The following is a 15407-nucleotide window of genomic DNA, read 5'->3' on the forward strand; positions in this document are numbered from 1 at the left end:
TCTCTAATCACTTGGTCGCCTGGGTTCGCATCTGGCGACTTCATCTTCGACTCGGTGACCGCCGGTTTAGGTGTGATGGAGATCGGAGCACGCCAACTTAATAACTGGCGACTACGCGAATCCCCCGGCCTCCTCCCCTTCTGCCAGCCAGGTGTCCCGTCCAACACGCCTATATAATAGCTCGACGCCATGTCATTACTCCCGACTACCAGGGCGGTACACAAGCCCCCCAGTCTTAAGTGAAGACTTGTCCAACGAAAAGACTAAAGGAGTCACGTCACTACCGGTCTACGTGGCGCTGACGCAGAATTCCAAACGTTTGTACTTTCTGCTTTCCTGACGCTCCACCAAACACTCTTCCAATCGCTCGACACGTGGCTTCATCAACGGTTACCTTCAATTGTCGTTTGCGCTTCCAAAACCCATTCGAAAAACCCTTAAACCCATTTCACTTTTACTGTTCCATCACCTCCTTGCTTTCTCAAACGCTTCAAGCTTCTTCTGCAAAAACCCACGACGCTCTTCAACCTTCTGGATTCTCAACTTCCTTCATCGTTCATCCGATCATAAAAAGGTACTCCCTTTACTTCTTCTGCTGAGTTTTCCTGCATTTTAACCGATTCGCATCATCCATTAACTGTCTGGTGCTGTACCGTCCCGTATCAGGGCGTTGACTAAGTCAAGGTCAAAGTCAACGACTGGAGAGTCAAAGTCAACTCAAGGTGTCGCCCAGGTGTAGAGACGCCAAGGGGAAGCGTCGCTAAGGCAGGACAAGGTGTCGCCAAGGCAAGGCGTCGCCTGGGTGGAGGCGTCGCCAAGGCAAGGCGTCGCCTGGGTAGAGGCGTCGCCCAACCAGGGCGTCGCCAGATCAAACAGTGTAAAAGCAAGGCAATCACGGTGTGGTTCCCCGATACCCATGGGTAGGAAAGACCATGGAGGGAGTGACGTCGTGGGAAAGCCTCAGGTCCCGATATCTCGGGAAAGTGATAAAGAGAAGGAAAAGGTGGCTTCAAGGCCATAGTGATAGTACCAGTGAAGGGCAGCCTGACTCGCGAAATACCCCTGCTGCCCCAGAGACGCCTGCGGGACAGATACGACCCAAGAGGAAGGTCACGCCCAGGATAACCGGGTGCAGGGTGTGAGAGGAAGGCAGATACGCTCTCAGAGTAAGTGGCTAGATACTTGGGAGCATGAGTTGGCACCCAAAAAGCCACCCCTAGCGCAGTAGCACTCCCAGGCAGGAGGACCCACACGTAGAAACGTCCCCAGATGGGCAGAAACGCCCCCAAATGGGGTCATGGCGTCGTGAGGCCCTCCACGTGTACGACAGCCATGCCAGAATGGAAACACCCTCTAGTCAGGTGCCAGGTAATTAAAGATATTCAATACAGTTTCCCTTTCGAGCATTCTGGTACTATTAGGGCTCCCAAGCGTTTCAACGTCTTAAATGCGCTACGTTTCGTAATTAAGCGCTTTAAAGAGTGCGTTACGTTAGAGATTAAAAGCGCTTTAAGGCGCTTTAAATGCTGGGCAGTTTAAATAGCGCTGAGAATGTCGGAAAAAGGGTTGGAACCTTTGGCAAATTTACGAGAAACTCTTTGGTTGCTTGCCCGTGCTTTAAGGTTACGTACAACTGACCGGAGAATATTTTTGCCTAAAGGAGACAACACACACACATATACGCAGTTTCTTTTACCACCCTCAGAGTGCCATACGCGGTGCTCAGAGACGTGGGTGGACAGTTTTTGGTGTTTCTTGCTGGCTGACTTGAGCGTCGGAGTGCACACGGCCGCTAGGGCGCCTCTTTGTCCTCTTTTTTGCAGGAATTCACGGGCAACCAGCGGGAAGGAGTCCCCAGTTGACTGTTGAGGTCGTGCACGAAGACGTCCCGGTCAACCGGACGGAACAGGTGCATACGCTGTGGGCTGTTTCTTCTGTTTCTCCCTTCTCGTAACTTAGGGCTTCGTCTCCATTACAACGAACCTTCGTTCGTTCGTTTCTTCATCCTTCTTTCACGATTGAGTCAGCCTCTGCGAACCCTGCTCACATTTCCCTTTCTTTTTCCTTTGCAGTTTCCGCGATGGCTCGCTCAAAGATCACCCCAAATCCTCCTCCCTCGTCACGTAACCCTCCGTCTCAAGCACATAACCCACCACGAGCACCTGGTACTTCTTCTTCCCAGGCTGAGAGGCTTGCAACCTCTCGCCCTGACCTGGCTCAGGCTACTCCACCGGTCGCCGGAGGAGCCTCCATTCCTTCCCCAGACTTCAAAAAGCTATACCCATGGGCCACCCCGACTTTTTTGAAGGAAACTTCCTCAGTAAATTCTGCTGGGACAGTTCTTCGATTGAAGAAAGGGGACGAGCCCCACCTGTCGTTCCACAAGGAGCACGATGACAAGATGATGGTGCTACCTTGTCCCCCCGATGTGCCAGTTTGTGCAGACGACAAAGGGAATAACGGCGAGCTGTTTTGCTTCATATATACCACCTTATTCAAGAAGGTGAAACTTAGGTTTCCCTTCACTCGTTTCGAAAGGGAGCTACTCACCGAGCTTGACATCGCCGCCGCCCAGCTCCATCCCAACAGCTGGGCATTCGTGCGGGCGTTTCAAATCATGTGCGCACATCTGGGACTGCCAGCGTCAGTAGACGTTTTCCTTTTCCTGTTTGAAGCTAAGCATCCAGGAGATCGCCTCTGGGTGAGTCTGAACGGGATTGCTGGGAGGTCGATCTTCTCTATCTTCCAGCAATCCTACAAGGATTGGAAAGGCAAATTTGTCCAAGTGCGCCCAAACGACCAGGACGCCTCGCTGCTCGACGGCTTTCCTTTGTATTGGGTAAACAAGGGAAATAAAGAATCCAAGGGGAGCTTCAGGAGGCCAAGGAGCCCCGACAACATGGGAGCCTTGGACAAAGATCTGTGCCTCTTCTGGAAGAGCGTGGTAGACACCAACATCACTTTCCTTACCACTGCGCTCATCTCCTTCGAGTTCTTCGAAGATCATCTCGAGGCTCGCATAGGTTAGTGCTTCAACGTTTAAGTCTTTGCCCCGTGCTGTTCCTCTGTTAACTGCTGCTGGGCGTCTTGTCGGTTGTGTACAAGACTTGGGTTTTATTTTCTGCATCATTTGTTTGCTTTTCTTGCATACTGACTTATGTGTTTATCTCTCTCTCTGAGCTGACCCATGTACCTTTGCATTATGCAGATCTCATGTTGGGCAAGGGAAAACTGGGTGAGTTGAGGGCGCTCGCCCGAGCCCATGGGTTGGCGTCGGGTTCCCAGACCGTGCCAAATTCAGTGGTGGAGATCGCCGCTGCCCAGGGGAGATCGCCCCCTAAAGGCCCAGCCCCTTCAGAGGCCCAGCCCGCCCAACAACGCAAAAAGCTCATCCTCAGGAAACCAAAGAGGAAAACCCCTCAGGTGGTCCAAGAGGATGAAGAAGAAGACGATGAGGCAACCGAAGATGGCCTTATCACCAAGAGGAAGAGGGTGGCGCCTTCTTCACCACTTGCTCCACCTCCTCTTCCAACGTCAACACCACCTTCCACGCCGGCTCCACCTCCAACACTGCTTCCTCCCCCAGCTCCCACATCGCCAGTCCAAGCAGTTCCCCTGGCAGCTGCACTTCCTGTGGTTGAGGCTGCCGAGCCCAACTTTATGGAGAACCCCCCGAGCGCCTCCACGCCATACGTATCTGCTGGAGGGGGCCCTCCTTCAACTGCCTCAACTGCTGGAGCTGCACCAGGCGGGGATGAAGGCGCTCACAACTCGCCTATCATCATCACCGAATCCCCGCCGTCGCCACCACGCCAAGAAGCTCCCATTCAACAACCAACTCAAGAAGGTGGTGGCGAGAACCAACAACAAGCTCTCCTGGTGCCCCCACGAGCAAACCTCTCCCTTGAGGTAAAAAGGGTGTGGGAACCCTTCTCAGCGAAACTCAAGATGATGGCGGAGGACTTCCCCTCCATCATATCCAAAGCTGTGGAGAGTTCCAGCAAGATGCTCCAGGATGACATCTCCGTGCTCCAAGAGGAGAATCGCCTAATCAGGATCGAGGCGGAGAAGTTATCCTGCAATCTTATGCTCGCGGAGATCGATCACTCTCGAGTGGAGGACGCCATGAGCACTGAGCTCCGGGCGGCGCGCAAGGAGGCCACCGATCTACGCCATAAGGTGCAGCTCTTAGCTCAAGAAAAGATCGAGCTGGAGAGCAAGCTGGTCCCTTATCGCGTCAAGGTGGCTGACCTGGAGGCGTCAATCAAAGCAGATGCTGCCAAGGTAAAAAACCTTGAGAAGAGGTCAGCAGATCGAGAGGTCTTCTTGGGGAAAGTCGAAAAGGAGAGAGATGACACCATGGCCAAACTCACCGAGGCCAAAGAGGAAAACGGGAAGATCATCACAAAGGTGGCTCAGGCGCAGGCGGAATCCAAGAAGGTTGGTGAAGACCTCCTTCAAGCTCGTGAAACAACTGAAGAACTCAAGAAACGAGCTGAGGAGCTAACACAGCAGAACGAGGAGCTCAAGAAGCAGATTGAAGAACTCGAGCTGAGCTCTGCCCAAATCCTTGCTGCTGGGTTTGACGCTGCCTTGGAACAATTCGCCTGCCTGTACCCTGACTTGGATCTCTCCATGGTGTCGCTGAACAACGAGGTGGTGGAGGGGAAGATTGTTCCTTCTGAAGACTAGCCGCTCGCTGCTTCCCTTCATCACTTACTCATCTGTCTCTCTCTTACCCAATTTACTTGTAATAAATTTTTCCCTTTTCTGCTCATGTATCTTGAACTGATCATACTTTATTATAAAGTCTTTGTGCTTCTTCTTACAACTTCTCTGTTTGCCTTATCTCTCCTCGTATAATTCACTTCAACGAAATTAACTTAGTAACTCCGCGAGCGCGATTGTATACTTAACTGCTTCGAACCACTGACTTTCGAACAATAACATTCTAACAACTTGTATCCTCAAGGTAATGAACCTTAGCGTGAAATCGCTCTTCAAATAACGAACTTCAACCCAACTAATGGCTCAAGAAACAGCTCATCTGATCTGCCTTATCAAAACGGGCCTTGGCTTTCTCGCCATCGCTTGAATTTCTCCTGGTCGCCAAAGACTCTTGGCGATACCAGCTTCCTCTTGCCTTCACAACTTGGCCATTGTTCCTTTATCTGGGGGTAGAGGCGCCTTTCGGATCCTTCTCTACCTCCCTAAGCTTCAGAACAAAAGACCGGGTGGCTAGGCGTTCTCTTCGAACCTACCTTAGCCACCCTCCGAACTTCTTCCACCCTTTACACCATACCTGAACTCGTTCGAGACGAGAAGGATTTTATCTTGCCTGAACTCGCTCATCGGCGAGAAGGTCTTTAACTCGCCTGAACTCGCTCATCGGCGAGAAGGTCTTTAACTCGCCTGAACTCGCTCATCGGCGAGAAGGTCTTTATCTCGTGCCTCTACATTGCCCCAGGGGTTACATCTTCTCTCCCCCAGAAACACTGAGGACTTTTTGCTGGTGCCTCTACATTGCCCCAGAGGCTACATCTTCTCTCCTCTGGAAGCACTGAGGACTTTTTACTGGTGCCTCTACATTGCCCCAGAGGCTACATCTTCTCTCCTCTGGGAGCACTGAGGACTTTTTACTCTTCCTCGCCTGCACTCGCTCGACGGCGAGGAGGTCTTTATCTCGCTTCAGGACGCGCGAGGGCGTTGAGGTCTTTTAACTAGTGCCTCCGATCGCCGAAAGACGATGAGGACTTTAACTTTAACTGAGGCCGCCAATCGCCGAAAGACGATGGGGACTTAGAAACTTTTTAGAAAGCATGCAACATAACTTCAACTTGCCTTAAATCACATATAAGTGACAAGGTCTTTCTTCAAAACTTTCAGAAAACAACAAGCATGCAATCTAAAACACTTTAAACTTTGAAAACTCTTCTTTATTGGGCGGCCTCATTAAAAACCCTCCTTAGGGAAAAAAGAGTGCCCCCTCCAAACTGTTTTAACAGAAACATTGTAAAGCTCTTCGTGTTTGTTTTTACTTACAAAGTTCTTAACTGTAATATAACTTGAGGTGCGTGGCGTTCCAAGTGCGAGGAATCGCCCCTCCTTCCAATGTTTCTAAGCGGTAGGCGCCGTTCCCGAGCGCCTCGGTTATTCTGAACGGTCCCGTCCACTTAGGCGACAGCTTATTCTCCATCTCGTACTGGTGGGCCTTCCTCATCACCAGGTCGCCCTCTCTGAACTGTCTTGGCATCACCTTCGAGTTATATCTTCGTTCAATCCTTCTCTTCACCGCCTCAGCTTTCAATCTCGCCTCCTCCCTGACCTCATCCAGCAAATCTAGATTCAGCCTTCTTTCCTCATTCGAGTCTTCCGCTACAAAGTTCTGGAATCTCGGCGAGCTCTCTTGGATTTCTACTGGAATCATTGCGTCACATCCATAGACCAGGCTGAATGGGGTCTCATGGGTTCCTGACTGCTCGGTGGTGTGGTACGCCCAGACTATACGGGTACCTCCTCGGCCCAGCTTCCTTTGGCCTTCTCTAGCCTTCTCTTCAAACCTCTGAGTAGTACCCGATTGGCTGACTCTACTTGGCCATTCGTCTGAGGGTGCTCGACGGATGCAAATACTTGTTGAATTCCCACCCCTTCGCACAGCTTCTTCAACAGGTGACTTGCAAACTGAGTCCCATTGTCCGACACTAGGCGCTTGGGCACACCAAACCGGCACACAATGTTCTTCCACACGAAACCCTCGATCTTGTGTGCGGTGATCTGGGCCACTGGTTCTGCTTCGATCCACTTGGTGAAATATTCAATCGCCACCACCAAGTACATCATCTGCCTGATCGCCGGCGGGAATGGTCCCAGGATGTCGATTCCCCATGTATGAAACGACCAAGGGCTGTAAATCGACTTCAACTCCTCGGGAGGCGCCTTGTGCCAATCGGCTTGCAGCACTGCGCATACTTCTTGCAGTCATCTCTCATTGTTGGCCAGTATTAACCTGCACGGAGAGTCCTTGCGGCCAGAGCTCGACCCCCGACGTGGCTTCCGCATATCCCTTCATGGAGCTGTGCCATAATTCTTGTACATTTCTCGCCGTGCACACATTCCAGGAGTGGGTGAGTGAACCCAAACCTGTACAACTCGCCATCGATCATTGTGAACTTGCTAGAATTCTTCTTTATCTTCCTAGCCTCTGTCGGATCCAGCGGGAGAAGGCCATCCGCCAGGCATCGCTTGTACTGTGTTACCCAGGTGTCTGGCTCAGGGGTCGTGCAGACCTGCGTCATGTTCACCTTCTCTCCCCGACATGCTCTTATTCTTGGCGACCTCAAAGTCTCTTGAGTCAAAGATCTATGACTCCTCGCCGCTTTCTCCGTTGACTTGCTTATCTGAAGAACCAGGTGATCTGCCACAAATGCTCTGGGCGTCTTCAGAGTTTCTTGAATCACCGTCCTCTGCCTACCCCCCTTGCCAGAACTGGCGAGCTTAGCTAGCAAGTCAGCTCGGGCATTCTGCTCTCTGGGCACACGCACTACTTCGAAGGAGACAAAGGAACTCTTCAATTCCTGTACATACTCCAGGTAAGCCGCCATTTGTGGATCTTTAGCCTGGAACTCGCCTGTTACTTGTCCCGTGACTAACAGCGAGTCACTCTTAGCCATCAGCACCCTAGCTCCCATCTCCTTGGCCAGCAAGATACCGGCGATCAGCGCCTCATATTCTGCTTGATTGTTGCTGGCCTTGAAGGCAAACTTCAAAGATTGTTCGATCAGCACGCCGTTGGGTCCCTCCAAGATGACTCCAGCACCGCTACCCTGCTGGTTCGACGATCCGTCCACTGAAAGCACCCAACGGAAGTCATCCCCTTCAACTCGCGTCGCTTCAGACGAGAGCTCGACCACGAAGTCTGCGAATATCTGCCCCTTGATCGGACCTCGGGGCTCATACTTAATATCAAACTCCGACAGCTCCACTGCCCACTTCACCATCCTCCCCGCAACGTCGGGCTTCTTCAAGACCTTCTGGATGGGCAGGTCGGTCATCACCAGTATCGTGAAGCTATGGAAATAGTGGCGTAACCTCCTTGCCGAAAAGACTACTGCCAGTGCAACCTTCTCCAGGGCCTGATATCTCGTTTCGTGGCCCTGCAGCACCTTACTAACAAAATAAATGGGCTTTTGAGCCTGATCTTGGTCCTGGGCGAGCACCGCACTCACCGCCCTCTCAGTTACAGCAAAATACAACCTGAGAGGGGTTCCTACCAGCGGTTTGCACAAAACCGGCGGGCTCGCCAGATACTCCTTAAGCTTGACGAAGGCTTCTTCACACTCCTTCGTCCAGGCAAATTTGTTATTCCGCCTTAAACACTGGAAATATGGATGGCCCTTCTCTCCGCTAGCCGACACGAAGCGAGACAGGGCGGCCATCCGACCTGTAAGCTGTTGTACTTCCTTCACAGTGGCCGGGCTCCTCATCGCCAAGATGGCGGCACACTTGTCAGGGTTGGCTTCTATTCCTCTCTCAGTTAAGAGGAAACCCAAGAACTTCCCAACCTCCACGCTAAAGATGCACTTCTCGGGATTCAGCTTTAACCTGAACTTGGCGATCGTGGTGAACAATTCCTCCAAGTCCTCCGCGTGCTTGCTCTTCTCCGGCGAGGTCACGACCATGTCATCTACGTACGCTTGGACATTTCTTCCCAGCATGGGTGCAAGTACCCGATCCATCAACCTCTGGTACGTGGCCCCTGCGTTCTTCAGCCCAAACGGCATCACCTTAAAACAGTAGCACGATCTCTCGGTCATGAAGGCAGTCTTTTCTTCATCCATCGGATGCATCTTGATCTGGTTATACCCCGAGAAGGCATCCAGGAAACTCAACAACTTACACCCTGCAGCGCTGTCCACCAGGGCGTCTATGCTTGGCAAAGGATACGAATCCTTTGGGCAAGCCTTGTTCAGATCAGTGAAGTCGACGCACATGCGCCACTTTCCATTGCTCTTCTTTACCAGCACGACGTTGGCCAGCCATTCAGGGTACTGCACCTCCCTGATATGGCCTGCAGCGACGAGCTTCTGGGTTTCGTCTCTAATCGCCTGCCTCCTCTCCTCGTTGAACTTCCTTCTCCATTGGCGCACCGGTCTGACCTGATTGTCCATCGCCAAATGATGGCACAAGAAGTCGGGATCGATCCCGGGCATGTCCGAAGCGGACCTTGCAAACGCATCCAGATGCCGCTCTATCACCTTGGCGATCTGGTCCTGGAGCTCAACTTCCAGAGATCTTCCCAGCTTGAAGATCTTTCCCCCGATCTCTCTTTCGAGCCACTGCTCGACGGGTTTTGGTCTGGTTTCTCTGGTGATCACCGCCCTGGCGATTCCCAGTTCCCTCGCTTCCTTAGGGCGATTCCTCGCCTCTTCTTCCTCTAGACCGGCGTTCCCCTCCCCCAGCTCAGCATCCACCATTACCACGTCACTCCCGGCGGTCTCTTCTATCACCGTCGGCCTGGGCTTCATACCAGGAGGCGGGGTGGTTGTCACATAACTCACCGACCTCTTGTTCTTCAGGCTATTCTCATAGCACTTCTTCGCTTCTTTCTGGTCGGATTTGATGGTGATCACCACCCCCTCCATAGACGACAGCTTCACCTTCATGTGCCGGGTCGACGGTATAGCGCCTATTCTGTTGAGCGTGGGTCTTCCCAGCAGAATGTTGTATGCTGAAGGAGCGTTCACGACAAGGTACTTGATTTTTTCTGTTCTCGAGCCCGCCTCATCTGTAAACGTAGTTCTCAGCTCAATGTACCCCCTAACCTCCACCTGGTCACCAGCGAAACCATACAAGCACCCTCCATAGGGCCTCAGCTGGTCAAGGGGTAACTCCAACTGCGTGAAAGTCGGCCAGAACATCACGTCTGCCGAGCTTCCTTGGTCCACCAGAACCCTGTGGACCTTCCTTCCTGCTGTGATCAGCGAGATAACTATGGGGTCGTTGTCATGAGGCACAACGTCCCGAAGATCTTGCTTTGTGAACGTAATGTCCACATCCGGCGAGTGGTCCTTGATCCTGCCTGTTGACCAGAACGCTGGAGCTTTGCCTCGTCAAACTTGGATCGACGCGTGCGCCACGTTTGCCTCCGTCCTTCGCCGCGATCCACCTCAAGAACCTGCAAAAGAACAGAACGGCGCCGCTGCGGCCGATCGCACTCCAACGCCCAAGTCAGTGACCGAACCACCAATTACTAAGAGTAACACTCAAGAACTCTCAAGGAACCGTGAACCAGTTCTCTCTCAGCTATACTCAAGAACTCGCAAGCGTAAAGAAGACAATCTGAACGTGCGTACCTCAGAAGTTTGTTGAGAAACTCTTATATACCTGGCCACTTTCTCTCTCATGGCAGTTACACACCTGGACACGTGGCTCGCATCCAGCTGTACACGTGCCATCATCTGGAGCCTCCTTGACTTGGGCGCTGCTTCTGATTCTCCTTTGGCTAAGTTACTTATGCATGATACTACTCAGTGCATAGTTGTCTTGGAGCGCGGTCTCTACGGGGATTGGCGAGTTAGGGTACCTTCGTATACACCTTCCATGTGGTCTCGCCGGCCGCCTTCATGATCTGCACCGCCTGTTTCACCGTGTATGCTCAAGCAAGCTGTTCCCCGACCTCATCCTCTGGCCAGCTGGGAAATGTCTATCTGCTTTCATCTCCGGCGATGTCCTTGTTTCGGCGATCTCTGATCACTTGGTCGCCTGGATTCATATCTGGCGACTTCATCTTCAACTTGGTGACCGCCGGTTCTGGTGCGCTGGAGATCGGAGCACGCCAACTTAATAACTGGCGACTACACGAGCCCCCCCGACCTCCTTCCCTTCTGCCAACCTGGCGTCTCATCAACACGCCTATACAGTAGCTTGATGCCACGTCATCACTTCCGATTACCAGGGCGGTACACAAGCCCCCCAGTCTTAAGCGAAGACTTGTCCAGCGAAAAGACTAAATGAGTCACGTCAATGCCGATCTACGTGGCGCTGGCGCAGAATTCCAAGCGGTTGTACTTTCTGCTTTCCTGACGCCCCACCAAACACTCCTCCCATCGCTCGACACGTGGCTTCATCAACGGTTACCTTTAATTGTCGTTTACGCTTCCAAAACTCATTCGAAAAACCCTTAAACCCATTTCACTTCACTGTTCCATCACTTCTTCGTTCTCCCAGACGCTTCAACCTTCTTCTGCAAAAGCTCACAACGTTCTTCAACCTCCCGAATCACCAACTTCCTTCATCACTCTTCCGATCATAAAAAGGTACTCCATTTACTTCTTCTGCTGGTTTTTCCTGCATTTTCACCGATTCGCATCATCCATTAACTGTCTGGTGCATACGCTGTGGGCTGTTTTTTCTATTTCTCCTTTCTCGTAACTTAGGGCTTCGTCTTCGTTACAACGAACCTTCGTTCGTTCGTTTTTCACCCTTCTTTCACGATCGAGTCAGCCTCTGCGAACCCTGATCACCTTTTCTTTTCTTCTTCCTTTGCAGCTTCCGCGATGACTCGCTCAAAGATCACCCCAAATCCTTCTCCCTCGTCACGAAACCCTTCAACTCAAGCTCACAACCCACCGCGAGCACGTGGTACTTCTTCTTCTCAGGCTGAGAGGCCTGCACCCTCCCGCTCTAACCTGGCTCAGGCTACTCCACCTGTCGCCGGAGGAGCCTCCGTTCCTTCCCCAGATTTCAAAAAATTATACCCATGGGCCACCCCGACCTTGCTGAAGGAAACCTCCTCAGTAAACTCTGCTGGGGCGGTTCTTCGATTGACGAAAGGGGATGAGCCTCACCTGTCGTTCCACAAGGAGCACGACGAAAAGATGATGGTGCTACCTTGCCCCCCCGACCTGCCAGTGTGCGCCGACGACAAGGGGAACAACGGCAGGTTGTTCTGCTTCGTTTACACCACTCTGTTCAAGAAGGTGAAACTTAGGTTTCCCTTCACTCGTTTTGAAAGAGAGCTTCTCACCGAGCTCAACATCGCCGCCGCCCAGCTCCATCCCAACAGCTGGGCATTCGTGCGGGCGTTCCAGATCATGTGCGACCATCTGGGGTTGCCAGCGTCAGTGGACGTCTTTCTCTTCCTTTTTGAAGCCAAGCACCCAGGAGATCGCCTGTGGGTGAGCCTTAACGGGATTGCTGGGAGGTCAATCCTCTCTATCTTCCAGCAATCTTACAAAGACTGGAAGGGCAAGTTCGTCCAGGTGCGCCCAAATGACAAGGACGCCTCACTGCTCGACGGCTTCCCCTTGTATTGGGTAAACAAGGGGAATAAAGAGTCCAAAGGAAGCTTCAGGAGGCCAAGGAGTCCTGACAGCATGGGCGCTTTGGACAAGGATCTCTGCTTCTTCTGGAAAAGCGTGGCAGACGCCAATATTACCTTCCTCACCACCACGCTCATCTCCTACGAGTTCTTCGAAGATCAACTCGAAGTTCGCATAGGTTAGAACTCACCTCAACGTCTAAGTCTTCGCTTTGACATTACCTCCACTAACTGTTTCTGGGCGTCTTGTATGTTGTGCACAAGACTTTGGTTTTATTTTCTGCACCACTTATCTGCTTTTGCTGCATACTGACTTATGTGTTTACCTTCTTCTCTGAACTAACCCATGCACCTTTCAATTATGCAGATCGCATGTTGGGCCAAGGAAAATTAGGTGAACTGAGGGCGCTCGCCCGAGCCCACGGGTTGGCATCGGGTTCCCAAACCGTGCCAAACCCGGTGGTGGAGATCGCCGCCGCACAGGGCAGATCGCCACCCAAAGGCCCAACTCCTCCCGAGGCCCAGCCCGCCAATCAGCGCAAAAAGCTTATCCTCAGAAAACCAAAGAGGAAAGCCCCCCAAGTAGTCCATGAGGAAGAAGAAGACGATGAGGTGACTGAAGATGGCCTCATCACCAAGAGGAAGAGGGTGGCGCCTTCTTCACCATCTGCTCCACCTCCTCCTCCCACATCAACACCACCTTCCACACCCGCTCCGCCTCCATCGCCGCTTCCTCCACCAGCTCCCACCTCGCCAGTCCAAGCGGTTCCACTGGCGTCCGCACTTCCCGTGGTTGAGGCCCCCGAGCCTAACTTCATAGAGAACCCCCCGAGCGCCTCCACGCCTTATGTATCAGCTGGAGGGGGTCCTCCTTCGAACGCCTCAACCGAAACGCTGCACCAGTCGGGGATGAAGGTGCTCACCACTCTCCAATCCTTATTACTGAATCCCCGACGTCGCCACCACGCCAAGAAGCACCCAAAGAACAACCAACTCAAGAAGGTGGCGGCGAGAACCAACAACAAGCCCACCCGGTGCCTCCACAAGCAAACCTCTCTCTTGAGGTCAAGAGGATGTGGGAGCCCTTCTCAGCAAAACTGAAGATGATGGCGGAGGATTTCCCCTCCATCATATCTAAAGCTGTGGAGAGTTCCACCAGGAAGCTCCAGGATGACCTCTTCGCACTCCGAACTGAGAATAGCACCATAAGGATTGAGGCGGAGAGGTTATCCTGCAATCTGACACTCGCCGAGATCGAACACTCCCGAGTTGAAGATGCCATGAGCACCGAGCTCCGGGTGGCACGCAAGGAGGCCACCGATCTACGCCATAAGGTGCAGCTCTTGGCTCAAGAGAAGATTGAGTTGGAGAGCAAGCTGGTACCTTATCGCGTCAAAGTGGCTGAGCTGGAGGCATTGATTAAAGCTGACGCCGCCAAGGTAAAGAACCTCGAGAAAAGGTCACCCGATCGGGAGGTCTTCTTGGGGAAGGTGGAGAAAGAAAGAGACGACACCGTGGCCAAGCTTGCTGAAGCCAACGAAGAAAATGGGAAGATCGCCGCAGAACTGGCCCAGGTGCAGGCAGAATCCAAGAAGGTTGCTGAAGACCTTCTTCAAGCTCAGGAAACCATTGAAGAACTTAAGAAACAAGCTGAAGAGCTGAAGCAGTAGAACGAAGGGCTAAAGAAACAGATCGAAGAACTTGAGCTGAGCTCTGCCCAGATTCTTGCTGCTGGATTCGAGGCCGCCCGGGAACAGTTCGCCTGCCTGTATCCCGATTTAGATCTTACCATGGTGTCCCTCAACAACGAGGTGGTGGACGGGAAGGTCGTTCCTTCTGAAGATTGATTGCTTCCCTCCATCCACGATACTTATGCTTTCTCCTTCATATATACCTACCTTGTAGTAAACTTTCTTTTTTCTTGTACATGTACCTTGAACTGATGTTTTACATTATGGTAAAGCCTTTGCGCTTCTTCTTATAACTTCTTTGTCTGCTTCATCTCTTCTTGTATGATTTTACTTCATAGAAATTAACTTAGTAATTTCGTAAGCGCAAATATATACTTAACTGCTTCGAACCGCCGACTTTCGAACAATAACACTCTAATAACTTGTAACTTCAAGGTAACGAACCTTAGCGTAAAATCGTTCTTCAAATAACGAACTCCAACTCAACTAATGGCTCAAGACACAGCTCACCCGATCTGCCTCATGAAAACAGGTCTTGACTTTCTCGCCATTGTTTGCATTTTTTCTAGTCGCCAAAGACTCTTGGCGATATCAGCCTCCTCCTGGCTTCACAACTTGGGCATTGTTCCCTTATCTGGGGGGTAGAGGCGCCTTTCGGATCCTTCTCTACCTCCTTGAGCTTCAGAACAAAAGACCGGGTGGCTAGGCGTTCTCTTCGAACCTACCCTAGCCACCCTCCAAACTTCTTCCACCCTTCACCCCATACCTGAACTCGTTCAAGACGAGAAGGATTTTCTCTTGCCTGAACTCGCTCATCGGCGAGAAGGTCTTTAACTCGTGCCTCTACATTGCCCTAGGGGGTACATCTTCTCTCCCCCAGAAACACTGAGGACTTTTTGCTAGTGCCTCTACATTCCCCCAGGGGTTACATCTCCTCTCCCCCAGAAACACTGAGGACTTTTTTGCTGGTGCCTCTACATTGCCCCAGGGGTTACATCTCCTCTCCCCCAGAAACACTGAGGACTTTTTGCTAGTGCCTCTACATTGCCCCAGGGGTTACATCTCCTCTCCCCTAGAAACACTGAGGACTTTTTTGCTGGTGCCTCTACATTGCCCCAGGGGTTACATCTCCTCTCCCCCAGAAACACTGAGGACTTTTTGCTCTTCCTCGCCTGCACTCGCTCGACGGCGAGGAGGTCTTTATCTCGCCTCAGGACGCGCGAGGGCGTTGAGGTCTTTTAACTGGTGCCTCCGATCGCCGAAAGACGATGAGGACTTTAACTTTAACTAATGCCGCCAATCGCCGAAAGACGATGGGGACTTAGAAACTTTCTAGAAAGCATGCAATATATCTTTAACTTGCCTTAAATCACATATAAGTGACAAGGTCTTTCTTC

Source organism: Phaseolus vulgaris, chromosome 10, assembly GCF_051622355.1.
Source record: "Phaseolus vulgaris cultivar YP4 chromosome 10, ASM5162235v1, whole genome shotgun sequence".
NCBI classification, from domain to species: Eukaryota; Viridiplantae; Streptophyta; class Magnoliopsida; order Fabales; family Fabaceae; genus Phaseolus; species Phaseolus vulgaris.